General features: G+C 47.0%; 1 protein-coding gene across 21 annotated transcripts in view; it reads left to right on the forward strand.

The window, feature by feature from the left end:
- Positions 1–23,319, forward strand: part of LOC8037831 (plasma membrane calcium-transporting ATPase 3) — a 393,495-nt gene that overhangs the window by 263,978 nt on the left and 106,198 nt on the right. For all 21 annotated transcript variants that reach the window (XM_040501873.2, XM_029992241.4, XM_040501879.2 and 18 more), the window contains one exon: positions 2,146–2,194. The gene's annotated coding sequence lies outside the window, so the exon portion shown is untranslated. The remainder of the gene's footprint in view (positions 1–2,145; positions 2,195–23,319) is intronic.

Consider the following 23,319-nt stretch of genomic DNA (forward strand, 5'->3'; position numbering starts at 1 on the left):
CCGTTTCGACCTGGACTGCGTATCGTAGCGATGTGCGGTCGGGTATCGCTACTGCGGGGTGCGCGTTAAAGGCCGCACGGGTTAGCAGCGGTATAAAATTAAAATGTCCTGGATACAGAGGAGGCACCAGATGCCCATAGGGGCCGCAGCTAACGTCCCGCTGTCTAAACGTACACACAACACAGTGAAAGTTTTTTTTTATTGTTAGAAATTGAGCGATAACGTACGGATCCTATTTTTGCTACCCATTAATTAAGATTAGCTGTAACAGACCTTCGAATCTCAGTGACCAGAACACAGCAAGTACCCAATGCGCGTTAATTAAAATGTTTCTACTCTATTTTTTTTTTTTTTTTTTCTATTAGATGATTGTACCGGTTTCGTGAATTATCATCCTGCTCTCGAAAAAGATAACATAAAAAAAAACGGAAGGACTTCAAATGGATTGCTTTTATCGACGATTTTGAAGTCTCATTCTCACCCTGTATATATATATATATGTGTGTGTGTGTGTGTGTGTTTGACATAATAACGATAGTAAGCCCTGGAGAAGGGGAACAAAAGGGACAAAGAACAAACGGTGCTTGCTATCATTATTATTAATGCGAAAGCACTAACTGTCCCACGGAGCGAGCCGACGTCATCAGTTTGAAGCGTGCCAAACGGCACTTTAAATCCTTTCTCCAAGTGAAGCGAGCTCACAGCTATGAATCCACGGGAACGGCACCTAGTTTTCCCGATCCCAAAGGAGCGGCTGCCGATCAATCTTCGAGCCTCACTTCACGTGTGGACACCGCAGAGCAGAAGCGAAATTAAAAGCTGGAGACGTAACATCAGAGACTCCGTTTCTCGCTAAATCCGACCGCAGCCGACCGCTAGGGCCCGATGAAGCGAGAATCAGGCAGCGCCAAAAGGGCTTCGTCACGACACTCGCCGTCTTTGTGCCTTTGCCCGGCTAAACTCAATCACGCACAAAAACAAAAAAAGAAACATAGGATTATTGGACACTTACCGAGTGAAACGGAGCATAGTGTTTTGAGCCCCAGACAACATGCAATATCAAACGATTGCCGTTTTTTTTGTTTTTTTTTTGTTTTTTTGCAAGTGAAAGGTTTTTTTAAAACTACGTGTCAGGTTGTATTTACTTATCCGAGGCAACCAGTCGCGCCGTAAAAGTCGGCGTTATCGCTGCTTTGTATGAGCAGGTAAACGACGAATTTGTGTTCGCGCATATCTATACCACGAGAAGCGCGCGACTTTGTTTTTTGTTTTTTTAATATTTCGAAGTCACCCGATAATGAATGTTATCGTTGTATATATATAAAGAAGTGGGTGCGTCCTCCTGGCAATGTCTTTTGATAGCTCTATGCCCTTTCAAACTTTTTAGAACATGAAGACAGCCAATCACAGCAAGGAAGAAGTGAAACGTCATAATCATTGCCTCTGCGCACGCCCATTTTTGTCTCATCGTATCATTCGCTGGGACCCTGGTACTGTTTGCCGCAACTGCTTGTGTCGTGTTCTGCAGGAAAGCGAACTCACAGACCCTTATTTTTCCAAATAGTAACATAACCAGCCGGTTGGTCGGTTAGTGTTTCGTTACAGGTTATGGGCTGCACTCTGGTTTTCGGATTTTTATGCTGATATATATATATATATGTGTGTGTGTGTGTGTGTGTGTGTGTGTGTGTGTGTGTGTGTGTGTGTGTGTGTGTGTGTGTGTGTGTGCAAACGAACATATGCAGGTGAATGAACCGTACTTAATCAAATGAATCAAAGTTTTACGAACCCGCCGAAAGCCAAAAAGTGCCCGTGATATATAGGTATATATATATATATATGTATAACACTTGTTTCGGACCTCGACTGTTTCTGAATTTCCCCTGCGTGGTAATCTCAGTTTATAAACTGAATGGCGACCACGTGCGTCTGTCCCTTGTTACGTCAGCATGCATGTATATTCGACATCGAACCTCGAAGCGTTTCTAAAGCTACGCAGTTATTTGTGGATATGTGGATCGATCCTGAGGTTCGCATTTGCTTCCCAAAATGTTAGCAAAGTAGTTTCGGGTCTGTATATTTATGTTCTATCGATTTCTTTCTTTAACCTAACCTTTGCATTTTTTTCTTCTTCTTGCTTTGCAGGGCTTCCCCATGATCAACTCACCTGCCTATGAAGAGGTAGCGCTCACTGGTAAGATTTTTTTCTGTTTTCTTTTTGACGTTTTTGAAGTAAAACGTTACACTCTAAGAAATCGCGTGGGTATACTTTCCCTCAAAGCACTTGGAGGAGTCAATCTCTGCAATCTTCAGAGGGCGAATGTGCTCAGACATGAAAATAAAAATACATTCTGCGCTATGACACTGAGTTCGACGTAACCAGGTTAGGCGTCATGCAGTGTAACAAAACAAGCTGTCTTTTTTTTCCTCTTCTTCTTTTAGGTCGACATATTTTGTCTTTCGCCGTATATTACAGCGATTAGTTCTCCCCCAGTGGTTTGCAAGAAAGTAGACATACTTATGTAAGTTTTTTTTCTTTTATGTTTACGCTAAGTACGGGGGGGGGGGGGGAGCCTCTAATGGATCAATACAAACCCTTTAATGGATCAATACAAACCGTGTAGAGGGAAAAGAATAGACGTTCTCGCGATTCCTGTATTTATTTTTGCAACCAGAGTACCGCACTAGAACGATGCTGTCTGAGAGGTATACATGCGAATGCTTGTTGCGGTGAGAATCAAATCAGTCATTTTATTGGGGGGAGGGTGATTTGGAGAAGCTATACAGGGTGTTGTGTTCTTTTGTAGCTGCACCAATTTTTTTTTTTTATTAAAAGGGGAGAAGTTATATGAATACGGTTTTCACTGCGTGTTTATATGACTCGGCTGACATTAGACAGGAATATAACCCATACTATTAATTAATGAACTCAAATTCTTTAATTAACTTGTTAATTACTGTAATTAGGATATATGTTTATATTACAAACTTCGAAGCGGTCGTATGCCAAGACTGTTCCATTTCGTAGAATTCGTGTTACCGGCGAGATATCTGCCCCGGAATTTGATATTTAATCCGACTTTTTTGCACTCGATCCGGCAAACCCACGAAAGTCGGCACTATAACCGAACTTTGCTACATTAGCCCGATAAAAGCGCGAAATTCGGGACGAATATCGCGGAATACAAAATGAAAGCCTTGGCATACTACCGCCTCAAAGTTTGTAATATAAACATATATCCGATTTACAGCAATTAAAAATAAAATAAACAATTTTAATTAATTAGTTTGATAATAGTAATGGTTACAGTAGAGCCATATGAACAAGCAGCAAAAATCGCATTTATATAACTTCTCACCACTTCATAAAAACATTTAGTGCAACAAAAAAAAAATTGTTTGTATTACTTGACATTTGCTGAGCCTGGAGTGCAGATAAGCAAACGTCGCTCGGTGTCCGTTTGGGCCAACGTTACTAAACCACTCAGTTGGGAAACTGCCATAGAGACCCCTCTGAAAAAGTGTCCCCGATCTGTCCTCGAGCACCGAGCTAATAGCGAACACAACGCTGCCATTTCTCCCGCAGCGGCCACTCCCGGAACTGCACGTGACGTCTATTTTGGCTCTAATCGGCCATTTTGGCGCCAAAACAGACACAGCGGAAGAGGTTACGAGGCTGCCACCCCGTCTCCCCAGCGGTCGTGCCGCGTCTTACTACCGAAGTCAGAATGCACCTAGGTCGGGACGCGCTACTTGAAAGCACCGCTGAGGCATGGTTGTATAAAAACAATAATAATTGTGCCGCAAAACCTTGCAAACTAAAGATTTTAGAAAACATCACGCGCCCTTCATTTTGCACAAAACTCCAATAAATTTCATACAGAAAGAGTCTTTTCCGTTTGTTTTTACGCAAAAACGTGCTTTCTAAAAGCTCAAGGTGACCACAGTACAGACAAATGATAAGGAGTGGCGCTGTTGTCGCATTTAGCTCGGTTTCGTGGACGCCAGCGGCCCGGGTTTCGACGGCGAGTTTCCTAACTGAGTGTTTTAGTAACGTTGGTTTGGGCACAGCAGCATCTATAAAGATGCTACAGGGGGCGCTTTCCTGGCTATCATCATCATCGTTTCTGACGTCACGGGTAGGACAGACTGGGACAGAGAGACGGGTGTCCTCAGGAACACACGGAGTCTGGCTGCTGTGCACCGCCCCGCGGCGTAATGCAAACTGCGAAAGAAAAACATTTAATCTTTGTTTTGACCTGGATGAGCCTCGTATACCGGCGTGTGGTCGTGCGTCAATACTGCGTGTGTCGCTCGCTAAAGACCCCCGAGTAGCAATGCGGTGCACCGGTTACATGTCTAATATACAGCGAAGGCACCAGACGCCCATAGACCCTTTTCAGAACTGCGCGCCATCTAGTAGCTGCTTCACCAACTATCCGAGTTCGTCCTTGTTTGGGCACGTGTTTTGAGCATCTATTGGACACGAGTGTGACGTCAGCGTTCGGCGAGAACTCGGATCCAGTCACACGCTTTGTGCCCCAGAAATGGCGATGGCCAGTGTTGCTTGATGAGGTTTTGAAAATGGTTTGCTGGGTTTGACTATAAATACTCGCTCTCTAAACAAACCCACAAGAAACAACTAAACAAAGTCCTCCGATAACAAAGCTTCTCGCTTTGCTGAGCCGCTTCTAGAAACCGACAACTTAAAGAACGAAAGGCAGCCGCGTCGTAGCCTCTTACGTTCACGTTTGTTTTTTTTTTTTTTTTTGGGGGGGGGGGGTTGTTTTTTTTTTTTTTTTTTTTCCTCCGTGATTTGTTTTTTGGCGTTTTTATCGGTTAATATACCGCAGTTTTGTTGAATACAGAGTGATGATAATTTGGTGCTCGGTGTTCGCCACACCCGGCTTTTGTTAAGTTGTCATTGGCTGTCATTTTGCAATGGCTAAGTGGGTCTCGGTGGAATGTCTATTATACCCGAGTTTCACTAGGGCGACAAACAGAAACAAATGACAGCGACAAGCCTCAAACTAGAGTCCTTCGCGACTTGACAGGCTTTGTAGAATCAAGGAGACTATGCTCAAACACGATCATCATGCACGCGAGGGTATCTTTGGCAGGCTTGCAAACAATCGTGCTTATACTTCACGAGCACCGAACGACTAAACGCCTGCCAAAGATACTACCATCGCAAGCATACCGCACGTGTTTGAGGCTTGTCGCTGTCGTTTCTTTTTGTTTGCCGCTCTAGTGGAACTCGGGGAATTATGAATTCTACGTGTGCACGACGACTCGTGCACAGTCTGAAAAATGCTCGATGTACCACCGTATGCTCGAGTGGCGAATGAAACGAGAGCTGTGTATACACCCCAGCTCGCGTCTCATTGTGCGTCCCGATAAGGCGCTACCCTGGCAAGAACGAGGACAAGCCGGTGACGTCATCCCAAGCCTTAAGTGATGTGTGCTCCTTGTCGGAACGCGATTGTGCTGCATTCATTCTCTGACGTCGTCGTCGTCGTCGCTATCTGCGGCGAGGTGTCGGCGCTATTTGCGTAGCGTACGCGGCGTTCCGTGAAGCAACTGTTCCGTTCCTCGTCTCGACATTCTTTTTTTTTTTTTTTCTTTTCGGTGGTGTATTTGCGGGAAGGTGTAAAAAGTTTACCGTCGCACGTGTAAAAAAAGAAAGAAAAAAAGTTCGGTCTTCTGTTGATGTCTTCTAGCACGGTCCTTATAAAAACTACTTATGCAATAATTTGCACGGGCACACTTAATTAACCGCGGTTAGGTGTGACTGAGATAAAAAAAAAAAGAAAAAAAAACGAGTTAGAGGTGAATTTTAGGGTATTTTTATCCCGTGAATCTGAATATCACGCTCGTCTTTTTTCCCGAGTATGTAATTAAACGCGAGAAAGCACGAACAACCTCCGACCAGTCGTTACGTCATAAAAGTACCTTTCTGCCGCCAAGCGGCGTGCGCGAACTGCAGGGGGCGCTTTTCTAGCTATCATCATCATCGTTTTTGACGTCACGGGTAGGACAGACTGGGACAGACCGCGCAGATCTTGGATCCCTCGGCTCGTCAGCTCGCTTCATGCGCGTTTTGGGTAACGCGCGGCCTGTTTCACGCCTTGTGTTTATTTGGTGGATTGACATCTGTAGTAGGACATTTTATCAAAGCTTGAAACCGTGGCGTCGTGCTGACAAACACTTTTGGCGCTGAGGTGTCGAAGCGCTGGGATGGTGGTGTGCTGTTTTGTACCCCATAACAAAAAGATGGATGATAAAAATAGAATATCCAGCGCTTCACCCCACTAAAATATCTAACCCGGCGAATAAGGTGTATATATATATATATATATATTTTTTTTATGATTCAGACAAAATAAAACTGAGAAAGAAATGTCCCATCAAATTGAAAATAGGAAAGCGAAATTCGAAAACCTCTCGCGTGGGTAGTAAACACTTCAGTGAAAGCGACTCCGTGTATGCTGTCGGCTTCAATGTGTTCTCTGACTGCTGGTATCTTATTGTTAGTTCCGAATTTATTCCTTTTTGAACTGTGTAAACCAGTAAACAAAGATTTTCCTACAATAACTGGCAGCAAGAAGCGGTGGCTAGCTTCCGGAGTCGTTTCAATTAAATTCCTGCTTATTCACCCGGTCGACGCGAAGCGTGCGAGGCCCCCTCGCGATCGAAGTCCTAAATCCAGTAAGTCGATGTCACATCAGCGTTTTAAAAAATGAGGTATACACCTGATATGAATCACTACCGTTTCTATATGTTTAATTTTGGGAACCCAAATGGTGGATAATGCGCGACGCGCTTCTCAGGGAGCTATTTTAAATTTATCAGCAGTTCTAGTGATCTTTGGATAGAACAAATTAATCAATCGCCTGAATTTGCCGGGCTATGTCCGACAATTTAAGAATTTATGAAAATCTATGGTTTTCTTTTGAGCAGAAGTCACAATGGGAAAACCTTCTTTCCGACGTATTTGATGCAGGAGGGGCTAAGCGTCAGTTGCTGACGAGCATTTGCTCGTCAGGAACTGTCGAATCACGCTTGAATAGAAGCGTCGGAATCGGTAAGCTGAATGTAGCATAGACCAGTGTGCGGCACTTTACAACACAATGCGCGCGTGCGCAGCTAGGGAGGCAGCACGTCATTTACTCTGCATGGAGAATGCAAAACATTTGTCAACAGCAGCCTCCACAGATCCGACAAAAACAAGAATCAGAGAGGCTGTGAAGGGCTGTGAATATCCCTGATGCACGCCGCGCAAGATGTAATGTTGAGCTCCAAGCTTGTTTTGGAACATTGTACGTTTTCGAATATAAAAAGCAACTTCAAGGTGTTGTTATTATTTAGAAAGGTTACTCACAAAAACGTCATACTTGATTCTTTAATGAAGAAACCGTTTTTAATCGGCATAGATGCGAAAAAACATAGCCACTCCATGCTCTGACATAGCGCGTCGTCTGCTCGCATCCTACTAGCTCCGTCACTGAAGGGCGCCCGCGAGGTAGCGCCACCAAAACATCTCGTCGGGGGCACATTGCAAAACGCCAAACCAGGGAGTACAAGGAGGCGTGGAATGGGCGTCATTTGAGGGCAGGGAAGCTGTGAGCAAGATAGAATTTGAGGATCGGTTGAGGCAAATGGATGGGGAGCAATGGGCACGAAAGGTTTTCAGCTATTTATACATGAGGAGTATAGACAAAAAAGTGGGGACAGCTCACTAAGAAATTAAGATGAAAGTTTTTAGGCTATAGTGGTGTTACGGAAGAGCAGGTCTCAGTTAAGAAGAAAGTTAAGGCCACAGAAAGAGATCGGTGGCTAGAGGGAATGCAGACAAAGACGGCTCTGGAAAGCTATAGATTAAACAAAACAGTTAAGGCCCGTTCACACTCTTGCGACCGAGTACGACTGAGAGAGACGAGATCTCTTAAAACTTCTTAAATGTTTTAGAATGAGGGAACACACTGGGCATTGTGGCGCCATCTATGCGGTGACCCTGGAACTGCGTTTCACAAGAGCGAAGGTTCTGCGGGATTTCCGAGGTCAAATCTGCGTAATACCCATAGAAAGGCTCGTTTATAACATTGACAAAAGTTTTTCGAGCCAAGAAAAAAAGGATAATACGCGAGAAATAAAAAAAATATGCCGGACAGGCCGAGTTTACACTGCGTCCCAATAGATGGCGCCAGTGTGTTCTCTGGTTTAAGAAGTTTTAAGGAACCCAGGTTTAAGAGGTCGCAAGAGTGTGAACGGGCCTTTATTGTCAACGAAAGCCTTTATGGCAATTCTAGGGAAAGCTCATTGTTGTTTCAGGCAACGACGGGTGTATTGCGAACCAGAACATACAGAGCGAAGTACCAGGAAATGGATACAGTGTGCACTGCTTGTGGAGAGGAGGACGAGACGGCTGAGCACTTGATACACTACTGCAAAGGGCTTCACCCTATGCCTACCGAAGACAACGTAGATTTAATAAAGTCATTGGGTTTTAGAGACAGCGAAGGAAGTGTGGATTTCAAGACAGTAGAGATTACCAAGCAAAGATTAAGTGAATGGTGGCAGAAAGCGACAGAAAACGAGGTATTTTCTTATTAACTAACAGCTTCCCTAATACTTTTTGTCACCACAAGCCGTGCTTATGCAAATTAGAGTTAAAAAAGTGACAAGAAATTGAAAGTTTTGAAAAACAAATGATCTCAAAAATACTTTTTTTTTTTTTATAATAGTTGATGTAACATATCTTTATGTGGCTTTTCAATCATTCTGAAATAAGTTGACTCCTCAGTTTGGTGATGATAATAATCCCTGGAGAAGGTGAACAAGGGGGACAAATGACAAACAAAAATCACAAAACGCATCTAGGTGACTGGTGCGCGACCGAAACAACCCGCCTGGTCCTGGTATCGAACCCGGGACCCCTCCATTTCCAGTGGAGCGCTCTGCCAACTGAGCTAACCAGAAGCTTTCTTCCTTTCTTCCTTTCTGTTTTTTTTTCTCAGTGTTTGCTTACAGTATGTACATATACAGGGTTCATTAAGTCTGAGCAGCAAGCTAGTTCACATAATTGGAAGACAGTATTTATTTATTTATTTTTACAGTGGTGTGAGATACAGTAGGTTCATTATCGCGAAAAAGTCTTCTAGGTCAAGTTACCCGCACAGCACCGCATACAATAAAACCAAAACAACAGAAAAAGGGTGCTCAAATTCATAGCACATCCTGCCGTCATGCGCATTCCCGCTGTGGTAAGCATAAACGCGTTCTCTGGCTCAATGTGACCGCGCCTCTGTCCAAAACCCGGACCCGGACATAGAGTTGGCACCGACAACTTTCTCGTCACGACAGAGAGGCACTGTTGCGATGCATATCTAAAAAAAAAAAAACAAAAAAAAACATATTTTAAGAAAGAAGAACAATAGACAACAATAAAATTTAAGAGGGGGGGGGGGGTGGGTTCGTTGCCAGGGACCTTGGAGTACCTTGAGGCTCAAAAGAAGGTTTATTTTCGGGAATTAATCTTTTGGGCTGCCAAACCACCCCTGGTCAGTGAGTCCCAATAAGGTCGCTCCACCCCTCATCCTCTCCGAAAACATTGATGGCCCATTCTATCATGTTGACGAAGTGTCTCCACGCTGGTCTCTACCAGGGCACACACTCCACCATCACGCTCCAAAGGTTCTCAGTCCCCCGTTCTCTGACATAGGTGAGAAAAGTCTGGTCGGTCCACGTAATGTCTAGTCTCAAAGAGAAGAAAGTCTGCAGCTCGTCCCAAAAAAGGGCGGCGTTAACGCACTCGATGAAGAAGTGGCGAAGTGCCTCCGTGTATCCGAACAGGTGGCAGTTGACGGACCATGGGACAAGAAAAGAACCTTGCCTATTGTGTCACTTTCACGGGAAGCATTCCCGAGTGAAAGCGAAAAAACAAATCCTTCGTTGCTAATGACACCGGAAGCCCTCTGACGCTGTGTAAAACGTCGTTCTTTAACGGGCCCACTCGGAGGGCTGCGATACAGCGGAGACGGCAGGACTGACGCAACAGTGTCCAAGCAAATTGTTTTCCTTCCCACTGAAGGAGGAATTCCCACGAGAAGAGGCCCTGTAATGTTGATACAGCACATGTGATCTCTCGGTAGAAAGTTGTTGTCCGGGACACTGCGAGAGGGTGGTGGCCAAAACTTGCCACTGAGACAGTGCGCCGATCCCCAAGTAATGGAAGACAGCCCGAATGATGGGGTCGCTGTGGTCTCGAAAGAAAAGGAAGCGTTGGGCTTCAAGGCGACGTTCGCTAGGCCCAGCCCACCCCGCTCCTTGCTCCAGTGGAGGTTTGTCCGCCTTATTGGCTCCGCCCTTGACCGCCAGACAAAGGTCACCCATGGTACCTTATGGGCCGTACAAATGGGGAAAGGCATGACCTGGCCAGCGTAGAGCACCGCCGGAAAGGATACTGCCCCGCACAGATAGCTTCTGGTGAAAAATCTAACTCCTGGTTGTCTCGGTAGGGTGAGCTAACCAGGAGTTAGATGTAAAGCCCCTCGATGTGTTTGCACTTGTCTTGCAAGTAGCGTCAAATGCGCGAGTGCACGAGGCTCATGTCTCGAGCGGCCCTTGGAAGCAAATGGCGGCGCAGCACTGAAATGAGCGGGCCTTGGAAGCGAATGGCGGCGGAGCACCCGCTCATGGCACGTTTCTCGAGCGCTTCCACAACAATGGTTGGCGGTACTTGTAAAAAACGCTTTTATCAAGGGACTTTAGTTAGATGTCAGTCCACTGGAAATGGAGAGGTTCCTGGTGCGATACCAGAAGCAGGCGGATTTTTTTCGGTTGCGCACCAGCATAGCCTCCTCTATACGGAGAAAGCCTGGCACATCGACGACGGAGCAATAGGGCGCGCGGCCGCAGGAAAAAGGAGAGGAGGAGCGCGCCGAACGGTGACCAATATGGTAGCGCAGAGCAGAAAGGGCAGACCTAGACTGCGAGCGCTTGGGTCATGAGCGGCCGCTCCCCGAACCACGCTTGTTTTTGTGTTTTCGTCACCGTCGTTTTCGTACTGCGGAAGAAACGGGCGCGGCGATTCGAAAGGGCGCAGGGAGAAACGGGAAAGGGTGAACGTTGAGTTTCTCCTCTCCACGATGGCGACAAAAAAAGAGAGAAAAAAAAAAGATTGTTTCTGCGTTTGGCCGCTCGCTCTTTTGTGGCGCTAGCAGGCAAGGTTCTCTCCGCTCCCGGTTCTCCGCCCCTCCTTTCCCATTTACGGCGGCCGTATTTTCTCGCGACGCGCCAGGCTTTCTCCGTATAGAGGAGGCTATGGCACCAGTCAACCAGCTGTGTTTATCCTTTGTCCTTCTTTTTCCCCTTTTCCAGGGATTATTATCATCATTCTTGTCCAGCTCGCTTGCACCTTTGCATTACTTGCATTATCACCCTAGGTCTCGAGCGTAGATGTTTTTTCTTACAGTCTATCTTTTGGGGGGGGGGGGGGCTTCATGGGGTTTTATAAAAGCAGGGTATGAAGGAGTAGACAAATCCAGCGACTTTCTCCACGACGGCTTCTCCGAACCGACGCCCATTTGTTAGGTTCCCCGAGCGATATGAACGCTCGACTTCAGACTCCTATCACTGGCACAACAGCTGTGGTGCTTCAATTTCTTCCCTTTCCCATAGCGTGAAACAAAAAAAGAATCCAAACCAGGCAATCCAAGGACCGTGCCTGTAGTTTTTTTTGCAACGTAAGAACTTTGAGAGACGTTAAGAAAATGACGTCACTGGGCCACATTATATTAACAATACTAGATCACTCTGTCGTGGAACTCCAGCCAACCCCCCCCCCCCCCCCTTCCCTTCTTCTTACTCACTTCAGTTCGCCTCCCGTCGTTTGAAGCACGATCTAGATTTTCGCGTGAAAACTGTGTGTTCCATGAGAGTACCATAGGGTACGGTTAAACGCCATCTAGACGCTGTGCTTCGAAACACACGTAATCCATAAAACACGCTGCAGTTCTTTTATAGTAACGTAGCTTTATACGAGCGCACCATTTTTCTGACGTCACGGAAATAGAAGAACATTGTATAACGCATCGTTCAATGCTCAATACGCATCGACGCGTTAGACAGGGAATAATACGTTTTTTTTTTTTTTTTTTTTTTGTTTTTGGTGGGAGGAATTTTTCCTGAAGCTTTTGTGTTGCACCGTATAGCGGCTCAAGAAACGCGTGGTGGGGTTTATTATGTCAAACAATTCTTAATTCGGGCTTCGTTGTTTTTTTTTTTGTTTTTTTTTTTTTTGCTCCTTACCGGCTATTACCGCCATCTCATTAGTATCGAAGTAATAATGTAAATTGTGTTTCGATGACGAAAATGAGAGACGTAGACGAGGTTATTCGACCTATCATTACAGGGTAGAACCGATATTGACTCGCATTCACCGCTCGCTTGTGGATTGAACGACGTCGCACGCCATCCATCGAACACCATGCATCTATACTTATACCAAGCAAGGCCCACTCACTCTCTCATCTCTCACTACGACGGTGCCGACGGAAGCAGTCGCGCCCGCGTCCAAAGCCGATCGATCGACGATGCCGTGGACCCGAGTCTTACCCGAACGCAGTCACGGTACTCTTGTGCACCCGTGCCCGAGCTCATTCTTAGCGCATGTGATGGCGTCGTAAGTCGAGCGCACAGGCCTCATCTTTACGGTCGCAGTCTTATTCATCATAGTCACTTGCTGGGCTTACATGGATGCGATCGTAACGCATCGAATCGCGCAGGGGCCAGTCACACGCACCCTGTCTCTCTACTTCTTCCGATTCTACCCATCTACACTATCAATCGAAATACTCAAATCTCGAATCGACAAGCTACGGTCGGATCATAGGGTTATTATAATGCACGCTAGAGGTTCAACTGGCGCTAGTGTCTACGCGACTTCCGGGAGGCAAATTGAAGCAGACGTTTAACCAGTCTGCTTTTGCGGTGCTCGTGTGCAGTCCTATGTTAAAATGCGCGTGAATTTTCTCATTTCGCCGGAAAATAACATAAATAACTTTTGTTATTTGGGTCGTACCAAACAGTACGTACCTTAATTAACACTGTAAAAGTGTATTTGCTTTAGTTACGGCATTTTTATTTACCAGTGAACGATGTTAAACTTTGCTCGTATATTTCAGGCCCAAACCTCTGTTCCATAGCAGGTATGTAAAAACGAGCGACGATTCTGAGCAAAATAACAATCGAAAGGAGTATAGAGTGCTTTCAAGGTTCGCCATCATTCCGGCGATGCTTTGCTACTGTGCAAGTCCTCCCACATATAAGTCCTGTCATGATTTGTATTTGTGTGTAATATGTATAATACTTCACGCATGTTTGTGCTCCACACAGTAGACCGCTAGGTTGCTTGTGGGCACTGGAAAATAAAGGATTATTATTATTATTATTGTTATTAATATTATATAAAAATGACCCCGTCGTGCGCCTTTACGAGCGGTTAAAAACATTGAAACCGTAAAGTATAAAGTCTGTGGGCAATTAAAGGTGAGTCTTCTCATTATTTCCTATGCAGGGCAGCCTTTATAGGGAACCTGTTCTCTGACCTCTCCCTACTTTCAAAGATTTCGAGAGCGTGGGGGATGTTTTCAACGCAGGGCGAGCACCTTCGCACTTATTCATGAGCAGAAAGAATAAAGCAGAACTCATATATTGCAAATCGGACTATAATACGCGGCCTTCAATTTGTTGATCGTCTGCGTGCACAGGTAGTTACTGATTCAGTGTTAATTCATAGTTCTTGACGTCTCTTTTGGGTTTACGGACGTCCTCCGTTTGTGTATACATCCCCCACGCTGAAAAGTGCCGACGCCGTGTTCGCGCTAACAGTGTCGGACAGTGCACATGAATCCATGTATGACGCTGTTTTCGGCACTGTGTTTAATGCCATGAATTTGAAATAAAAACGCCGTAACTGACCAATTATTTAGTCTGCGTGACTAATGAATGTTCTGAGTACCTAGTACGTCCGAATTATTCGGGATATTGGTTCTTATAATCATGAGCAGGGAGAAAATGCGCTCGCTTTTTCCCATAGAAATAAATACATTACCGGAAGTCGCTTTCCGACTGGTTGGTGTCTGCTTCGATTCGCAACAGCTCACTGGCGCAATTTGAACCTCTGGCGTACGTTACAATACCTCTATGGGACAGATTAATTAAGAGACAAGGGGCGTGGCCTGTTCTCATTTAGCTTCTTGATTGGTCCTTCGGCGATCTCATCAGCGGGTGCTGCTTTGTGATTGGCTGCGAAGCGATGTTGGGTAGGGTTCGCCAGCCAAACCGTGTGCGTCTGTTCGGATGTCGGGGATTATAGCGTACGCGAATGGTCACCTCTCTTCAGCCTTTTTTTATGGAATAATGCGTATAGACGCTTTGCAGCACCTGTGCATTGGCATCGCCATAACCGACCTTCAGTTTTTGTTTTCTCTTACTACGTTTACTACACTTCATCGTTACCACAGCAGGGCAAGTTAGTGCCATTTTAGACTCTACCGTGTCCTTCCCCCTGCAGCATTGACGTGTGTGGAGGCTCGTCAACGCTCGCTTCAGTGGCTCGGCATCTGGACAAGAGAAGAGAAGGCCAGCAATGGCGGCTGTAATCTGGCGCATGTGCAAAGCGTCTTTATTTACTCGCGATACCTGTGGACCTTGTTGTGACAGCCGCCGCGTTGAATTTTTGGCGTTAGTTTGGGGCAACATAGCAAATCGCTTTATTTGACGATTGGAAGGCGCTAGAATTCAGGGATTTCTGCTAATATTTCTACTATTTTCTTGGCTATGCCTTCTTTTTTTTCTCATTGTAGTTATGCTTAAACTATTTCCTTTTTTTTTTTTTTTTTGTCGCCTAACCCAATTTTGACATATTTGAACATGGCAACGTTAACTCAAAATCGGCCTTTGCGGAGAGCAAGTCGTTTGCTTCTTGCACAGGAGTTGCGGTGACGTCAGAACGACGTCGAGCTCTGATTGGCTTTCATATGAAAAGATAGTGGGTAGACCTCAATTCTAGGTGCCCTGAGGACTGCCCACTATTTTTTTTTTCTTTCAATCAGCCAATAGGAGCTCGGCATTCTGACATAATCGCAACCCTTGTGCAAGAAGCAGGGGGATCGGCGGCCGAGTGGTCTAGCGCACACCAGCTCGGAGCACGTGGAGCGAAAGCTCGCGCTGCAGAAACCAGGGATCCTGGGTTCGAGCCCCACCCCTGCCCGTTTCGATCTGGATGAGCATCGTACCGGCGTGCGGTCGTGTATCACTACTGCGTGATGCACGTTAAAGACCCCAGGCTAGCGGCTGTACCGCACTGGCTAAATTTCTCATCTACAGCTGGGAGACTCGTCGCCCCTGTGAGGCAGACCAAGTTCTAGGCTGTATAAACACACACACAACCCAATTTCTTTTTTTTTTTTTGTGCAAGAAGCAGACGAACTTGCGCTCTGCATCGGTTCAGCCGATCCCGAATTTGTATGGGTGACTAATATTAAGTTACAATTCAATTGAGAGAAAGAGAGAGAGAGAGATAGAGAGAGAGAGGGAAGGAATGAAAGGAGGAAATATATGTGAAACTGATATTTCTCACTCGGACTGGTCTTCTTTTGGGACGGTGATATAGACATCCGAAGATACAACTACACTCACTGGTCAATAATTCATTCAGGAGCATTGTCAAGCGCACAGAAACAAACGTTTATACTCTAATGCAAATAAGAAAGCCTGGCAGCGCCGGGGTGGCCGCCACGCAATGTCTCATCGCTGGTCTCTTTCCTCGTCATTAGAGATAAAAATTCGACGTAAACGGAAGCAAAACGAACAAAAAGTGAGGGAGCAGAACCGATTCGGAAAACTACTTCGCTTCATAAATTTTAAAGTGGCGCGGAAAGAGCAGCGCGAAAAGACGGAGGAGCGGGAGGCCCGTCGCAAGACTGCTGCGGGCAAGGAAACGAGGAGGACGGGGAGGATGCCGACCTCGGCTATTTTCTTTTCCATTTAACAATAATTCGGGGCAGAAGGATCCTCGATCGTTCTAGATTACGACCAATTGTGCCCAGCGACGGTCGGGTATCCGCCGCTCAGTTGACGAACGACGTAAGGCCAAAATTATTATTATTAATATTTTTTTTTTGGCGGGGGGGGGGGGGGGGGGGGTACGTATCGATCGAATTCGTGTGCGTCCGACGTCGAAATTCAGTTGTGAGGAACTACTCGGTCGGCTCGATTTAGAAGATGCCGGGAGGACCGAGATGCGTGCGCGGACGGCCGCCAAGCGCCGTCCACGAAGGAGCGCGTGCGGCGTATGCGATTGGTCAGGTCGCTCCTGATGGCTTACCCACATTGCACTGCACGGAACGCGTCTCCGAACGGTGTGTTTAGCGTCCTATTCCGCCCGTGCCTCGAAAGGGGTCCCGCAGTGGCAACAAACAGCGTCACGAAAACCGCGGTGTCACGCTGTCGGATGTCGCGATCCTGGCGGTTGGTCGTACGAATGCTGGCGAAAACCACGAGCGAACGCGAGCGTCTCAGTCATCACGGCGTCCCAACTCCCGGCTGCCGAAGCTTCCGTGGACTGTCAAGCTGGAGTGCGTAAAGGCAGCAGAGCAGGCGTCTGCTATATCCACCACTGGTGTTGGGACGCCGTCAGGGTCGCTGTCGGCGACAGCGTGACAATTAGGTGACGTCATCAGGCGGAAATCGAGGGATCATTTTTGGGGACGCGGTAAACAGACCAGTTGGAGATTCGATCCTAGTACCATACACATACCACAGGTGCGAGTGCTGCTGTGCAATAGGCTCGACCGTCCCAGTTGAGGGAACTGAATCTGTTAATGTTCCCCCCAATCCTTTCGCAACAGTGTGTTGCCGCAACAGGGAGTAACGGAGATATCGGGTTGCCGACCCATTGCACTTTGGCTCGGAATACTGGAATGCTTGGCTCTGGTGTGATTGGTGGCAGTATTTGAAAAACTCGGACACCGCATGCCGACCCTTCGACTCGCCCATCCCTGGATACTGTGACGATGCGCTCCGTCTGTGCGTCCCGTGCACCGGACTTCTGGACAGGACCCTAGGACAATTCCAAAGGATCTCCTTCCTTTCTCGGCTCTGTCCGCTTTCCTTCAGCCGGTTTGTGGCTCCTCGTGCAACCCTCCTCTCTTTTTCACAATTTTCTCTCCTATCAGCTGTTATCCCCTTTCCCTCCCCCAATCCAACGATGACCGTTCGGCCCCTGGCTGTAACTCCAACGTTGGTTTTTCCTCTTTTGCAAGACTTCTCTCTCTCTCTGCTGCCCGTGCCCAAAAAACAGACTCGCGTGAAAGGAAGCGTCTGCGCATGTGCAGTGCCGACAACAGCGCCACCGCTGCCACGGAACAGAGTGAGCTTTTGTGTGTGTGTGTGTGGGGGGGGGGGGGGGGGGGGGAGGAATCCGATCCTATCCTATCTTCGCTGCTTACTGGTCGCCAACTGTCCTCCAGAAACATGTTTGTGGCAAGTTAGTGACACTCAAGCTACTGTCCGCACGGATGTTTATTTATTTATTTGCGTATTTATTTATTGCTCTCTCAAGGCTCGAAGGCATCACAGAGGAGGAAAACAACAATATAGTAATGCATAAAAAAAACACGTTAGGACAAAAAAAAAAAAAAAAAAGTACAGTTTAGACACACTCGTCAAGAACATGATTAGTTAACGCAGATTTAAGGTGCTCCAAGATTGACGGGTTGATTGAATCAGTTTTGATGGTACAGCGACCAGATATGACGAAACGGCGCCAGCTGGTTACTGACGTGGTGCACCTATCTGTCGTGTCTGGGACCAGTGTCCCACGAGGCTTTGAGTGTGCTGCTCCTGCGGTTGGAGCAGGAGCAGATTTGTGCTCGACAGCACAAAGCTGCTTCTGCGAGTGATCATATCATATCATAAATTCCATTACCCCCCTCCCCCCTGGCGCTAGGAACTCTGGGAACTGCAGGAAAGTCCCCAGGGCCCAATTTTTTCCTGAAAAATAACGTCACCTCACCAACCATACGCTCGGCGACAACTTTTCTAGGCAATGCAGTGGAGGGTACAGGCACGCGTTCCATCTCCCATTTTGAGCGCTGAATGAAGCTGTGCGCGGGCTTTCCTCCTCTCCACTGCATTGCCAAGAAAAGTTGAACAGAAAAACACGAAAGCGGGGTCACGGACGATTACGCTCTATCGTTTAGTGTCAACAAATGATGGCTTCCTCACACCTGTGGCTGCTTGGTGTGTCGTAAATAATAGGAGTTTTCGCAGATGGTTTGGGCCGTCCCGCAACGTTCTCTGCAACCCGCTACAATACCCGGAACTCTACAGTCAAGGCCATCGGCGCGCAGGCGCAGTAGCGGCTTCTTCGTTGCCGAGGGCTTAGCGGAGGGGGAAACGCGGTCGGCATAAATTCCCCCCCAAACTTCTTTTTTTTTTTTTTTTTTAGATTTATAGGGAAAGCGTTGTATTTCGTTTAGTATATAATAACTGTCGTTCCGCGGTGGTTCAATCGAGAATCGCGTGGACGTCCGAAGGACACACCCCGCGGAGCGTGTAGGGAGCGCGTTTCTCCTTCCGCTAAGCCCTTCGCAACGAAGAAGCCCCTACTGCGCCTGCGCGCCGATGGCCTTGACTGTGTAGAGTTGCGGGTATCGTAGCGGGTTGCGGAGAGCGTTGCGGGACGGCAAAAACGAGCTCCGAAAACTCCGGAAAAGCGACGAATTTTGCCCGGTCGGCGTTCGCTCTCCGCTCGGCAACGTCGCGTGAGAAGACACTGCCCGTTGCTGCTCCGCCGCGCCGCGCGCTAATCGGACGTGCTACCGGGCGAAGTTCACCGCATTGTCGTTGCATATTCGCTCCGCATGGGAGTCCAGCCCGCCGCGGGCACACTGCCAATGCATCATACGAAATACAGTCTGGAGACATTAGAGAGTTTTAGTAGATCGTTCCGATACCTCCGATAGCCCCGATAACGATACTATGCGTGCGCAAGGGAGGCGGTGGCGGAGTATCGGGTATCGTTATCGGAGTCATGGGAACGATCTACTAAAACTCTCTACTTGTCTGGGGCGTGTTTGTATGACGGTCACATAGGCCATACAAACACTGTCTGCAGACATGTTCGAAGCACACGTATGTAAGCAGCGAACATGCTTCGATTAAAGCGTGTCTACGGATACCTAATTCTGTCATCATGTCCGCCGAGAAACTTCGTGTCTTTTGTTCAATGTATTAACAGTGTGACCGTGGCCATACAATGCGTTTTTGTCTACAGAAAAAAAAAAGGGGGGGGGGGGGAGGGGTACTTAGATATTTTGGATATGTTCGGCAAACTTTCTCGATAAGCCTGCGTGCAGCGATGGCGCATCATTGATAACGATCCACGTGAGATTCGTGCACAAAGAGAAACCCTTTGAAATCGTCGAGTTTAACTCGCGCGCCGCGGGAGTTAACTAAATTAAAGGATGCAATTAAATAGCTCACCAGTATAGACCGTGGTTCTTGGCGAAACTATCGCGAAAATTGTGCTTCCGTCTGGTCCCTTGTGTGCCGCAGTCGCGTCCGTTCACGGCGTTGAACGTAACCTCGTATCCTTTTGTTTTTCTTTCATGGTACTAATTTCTTTCTGCGCATTACGGCTGTTACGACGCTAAGTCTATCTGCCCTTCGAATTTAAACTTAGGCTCAGATCAGGGACGAACCAGTTTAAATCAGGAAAATATAATTAACACTGTAGCAAAGTAAATCTATCATATCGATCGGAAATACGATTTGGCACATTCCATCTGAACACATATTGTGCACAGCGAATGCAATAGCGAGTCAGCGTGCAAAACGCCGCCACACTGAGCTACCATAACATCTCAGCGATTTTTGCATAGCACCGAGCACGGAAAAGAGAAAACAGTTATTCATTCACATAAACGAAGCAAATTTATTTAAAGCCCGGACACTCCGTACGTCCAATCTAGCTAAGGTTATCAATAGACTCGACCATGTCATTTGTCGAAACAGATAAAAGACGTTGGCAAAAATGATTAGACTGAATAAGTGAATCTAACGCACGTATTTTACCAACCGACGGTCGCGCGCCTTCAATACCCTTTCCAATTGTCATTGCGCACCTTGGACACACTTTGGGAAGCAATGCATATTTACATCGCCGCCCGAGGTCTCCATTAAACGTGTAGTGCTGACCCAAATAAAATGCTAACCTGACTCTCAATCGCTCACCGCAAAGGACGATTTCGAACAGGCGGTACTGTAGGTCACTTGAGATAAAAAAAAAAAAAGAAAAACAAGCTATAGAAACGAGCGTCGTAAAAAAGGGGACCGGCATTTTTATTCCTACCTCCGAACAGAAACGAGCGCCACCCACTGCATCACACAGCGCAGAGGCCGGACTCGGTCACCGCGCGTACATACCAAGCGCGCGCGAGGGATGCAGAAACTTCCTCCGCCGGGAGAACACGGCAGATTTCGGGATCTATTTCACGCAGCGGATAACGCGGGCCTTTTCACACCTCGATACTGGCGCCATCTAGAAGTTGCGCGTTCAACCACGTTTCGAGCCGCGCGCCATCTGGTGGCTGAAACGGACGAATAAATAGAGGTACCGCGCCCTCTTAAATTAAAATGATTCTTGACGCTACGGCCCCAACTCCCATTCATTTCCCGCTAAATGTAGCGGGCAAATTGATGTCACGTGAACTATACACGAATGAAGTTTCCCCGCTAAATTTAGCGGAAAATGTGATGTCACGTGACCTGACATCACGAGACCTACAGATCAATTCAGTTTCCCCGAAAAATATAGCGGAAAAATTCACGTCACATGATCTGTACACCACTTCGGTTTCTCCGCTAAATTTAGCGGGAAAATTGACTTCACGCCACCAGACGTAACGTGAACTGTACACCAATGTAGTTTCCCCAAATGAATTTAGCGGGAAAATTTAAAATTCAAAGTCCGACAATAGTTCGCCGACAATATTTTAATTTTTATTTTAGTTTGTGTGCGTGTCTGGATTAAAAAAAAAAAAAAGGGGGGGGGGGGAAGGTGTTAACGATTATTTTTTTCTTCAGCTGACAGCTTACAAACGAGGTTATAGTGATTGACAACCTGAGAAACACAGAATCTGGTTTATTATGCTTTCTCCGCATAATAAACCAAATTCGCTCTTCGGTAGCGTTGTGAACAACTAATGTCGTAATCTCATTGGCTCTGAAGCGGTAATAAAATGCTCGGATCTTGCTCGGGACTCGCGTGATCTTGCTAATAATTAACCCAAGCTGCTGTCCTATCAATGAGTTCCCATGATTCCCATAACAGCAACAAGTGTCGTCCCTGTGGCTGGTTTAGCATCGTTATCAGGGCAGCAAAGTGAAACCACTTTTGCAGATTGCAGGATTTCGCAGAGTTCGATCTCGAAAACAGGATATGTTAGAGCCGGCGCAAACTAACGTTTCTGGAGTATATGGCAGTCAAACCTATATAAACGCGATCCGCCATTGAAGTGGCAACCGGAAACACAATTTGAAATGTCCTAATATGCAGTATTTGGGGAGCGATCGTTTAAATGTATACTGTAGTTTCGGGGAGAGAGGAATAACTTATTGTTTATTAATGTCCCCTCTAAGTCGCACGGGGGTCACGTGACAGTCATTTCAACGCAACATCTAGCGGGGAAATGCACGAACGGATGGACATACACGTTTCTAGACTCAGAATGTTCCCATAAAAAAACATTCCATGTTTACAAAAAATAAAAAAATGAATAATAATGATCATCCTTTTTTTTTTCTCGCGTTATTGCTGGTATGCGAGACATGACTTTAATGCGACTTTTGATCCTCTTTTTACGGCAAGCCGAGTCGTAAAACAAAAGCGCGGCGTTCTCCTCTTCCCCGAAGGGCCCCGCTTTCCTCTCCGCTTGCCTGCTGTCACCAGTCCGCCGCTCGCTGACTCAAGACAACGCTCGGCGGAGGCGTTCCGTCATGTATCGCGTATCGACGCTGCAACGTAGCGTTGACGTTCGACGACTGCGACTCTGACGCACGTCCCGCGTGTGACAAGAAAGAACGGAAGGGGCGGCTTCAGCGCGGAGTCGTCGTCGCTACTTAATTGCGAGGCTGGGAGAGAACGAGCGCCTCTGTTCGTGTGTGCGTCCGTGTGCGTAATATGCCCGTTATGTGTTCACGCGTTTTCTATTTGTGTGTGCCTGTCGGGTGTGTCTGTGCGTCCGCGTGCGGGCGTACTTGTCTTACTGCACCGGGACTCGCGCTATCGGATTTGTCATTCCTCGTCCACTTCCTCTTCCCATATCGTTCTTACGCGTTTCATCTTTCAGCGCAGGAAGCAATAATCTCCGGAGGGAACAACAAGATTGTTAGCAGTGGAGCTGAACGGCCCTCATTAGCCTAAGTCGTCATTAGCATAGAATAACTTGTCGGTTCTAATGCACTAATATCGCAAAGTTTCTTCCTTTTTTTTTTTTTTTTTTTTTTTTTTTAAGCGTGTTTTTCCACTCGACAGGTGTGCCGTGCGGAGAAAGTGAACGTTGTTTGCTCTGCGATACGCGACCTGTGTAGTACCCATGGTACGTTCGTGTAGGCTGTTACTAAGCTACATTATGCGCCGAGAAACTGTGGGTGAGGAGGCGGCGAGGGCGGGCGGTGTCGTCAAAATGCCGAGCTCTAGTTCGGCGATCTGACTTCCCCGCTCTTGTCTTTCCTAAGACTTTGTAACTTGGAGGAAGCAAAAATCCGCCGTCGTTTATCTGCATTTTGTTTCACCTTTCCACGCAACCAGCCCAGTTAGGTTTACCTGCTCTTCGGTGTATGCCATGTGCACAGCGTATTTCGGTGCAACAGGAAGTATTTCGAAGTTGCCAAATCTAGAGGCCCGACACCTCAATGGCTGGCCGCTGCTTTTCAACGTTCCTTCGCCGTCGTCGCGTGTGAGCTTCGCCGAACCGCAGCAAGGAAACGTACGAGCCGATGCAGAGCTTTTGCGGGCAAAATCCCGCTTTCAAAAGATGATTTTTTTTTTCTCCCTTTCTATTTGGGTGGGCGATGCAGAGATGTTCGAATGACTCGCGCTCCTTTGGATCGAACGCGTGCTGCCGGCTTGTTTAGTCTTGCCGCTTTCGGGAGGTAGCGGCGATATCAGCCCTGCGATGGACCACCCAGGACGCTACACGCCATGAAGTAGCCAATGCTACGCCGTGCGTTTGTCACGTGACCTTGTGT

Source organism: Ixodes scapularis, unplaced genomic scaffold (assembly GCF_016920785.2).
Source record: "Ixodes scapularis isolate PalLabHiFi unplaced genomic scaffold, ASM1692078v2 PGA_scaffold2__306_contigs__length_199485367, whole genome shotgun sequence".
Lineage (NCBI taxonomy): Eukaryota > Metazoa > Arthropoda > Arachnida > Ixodida > Ixodidae > Ixodes > Ixodes scapularis.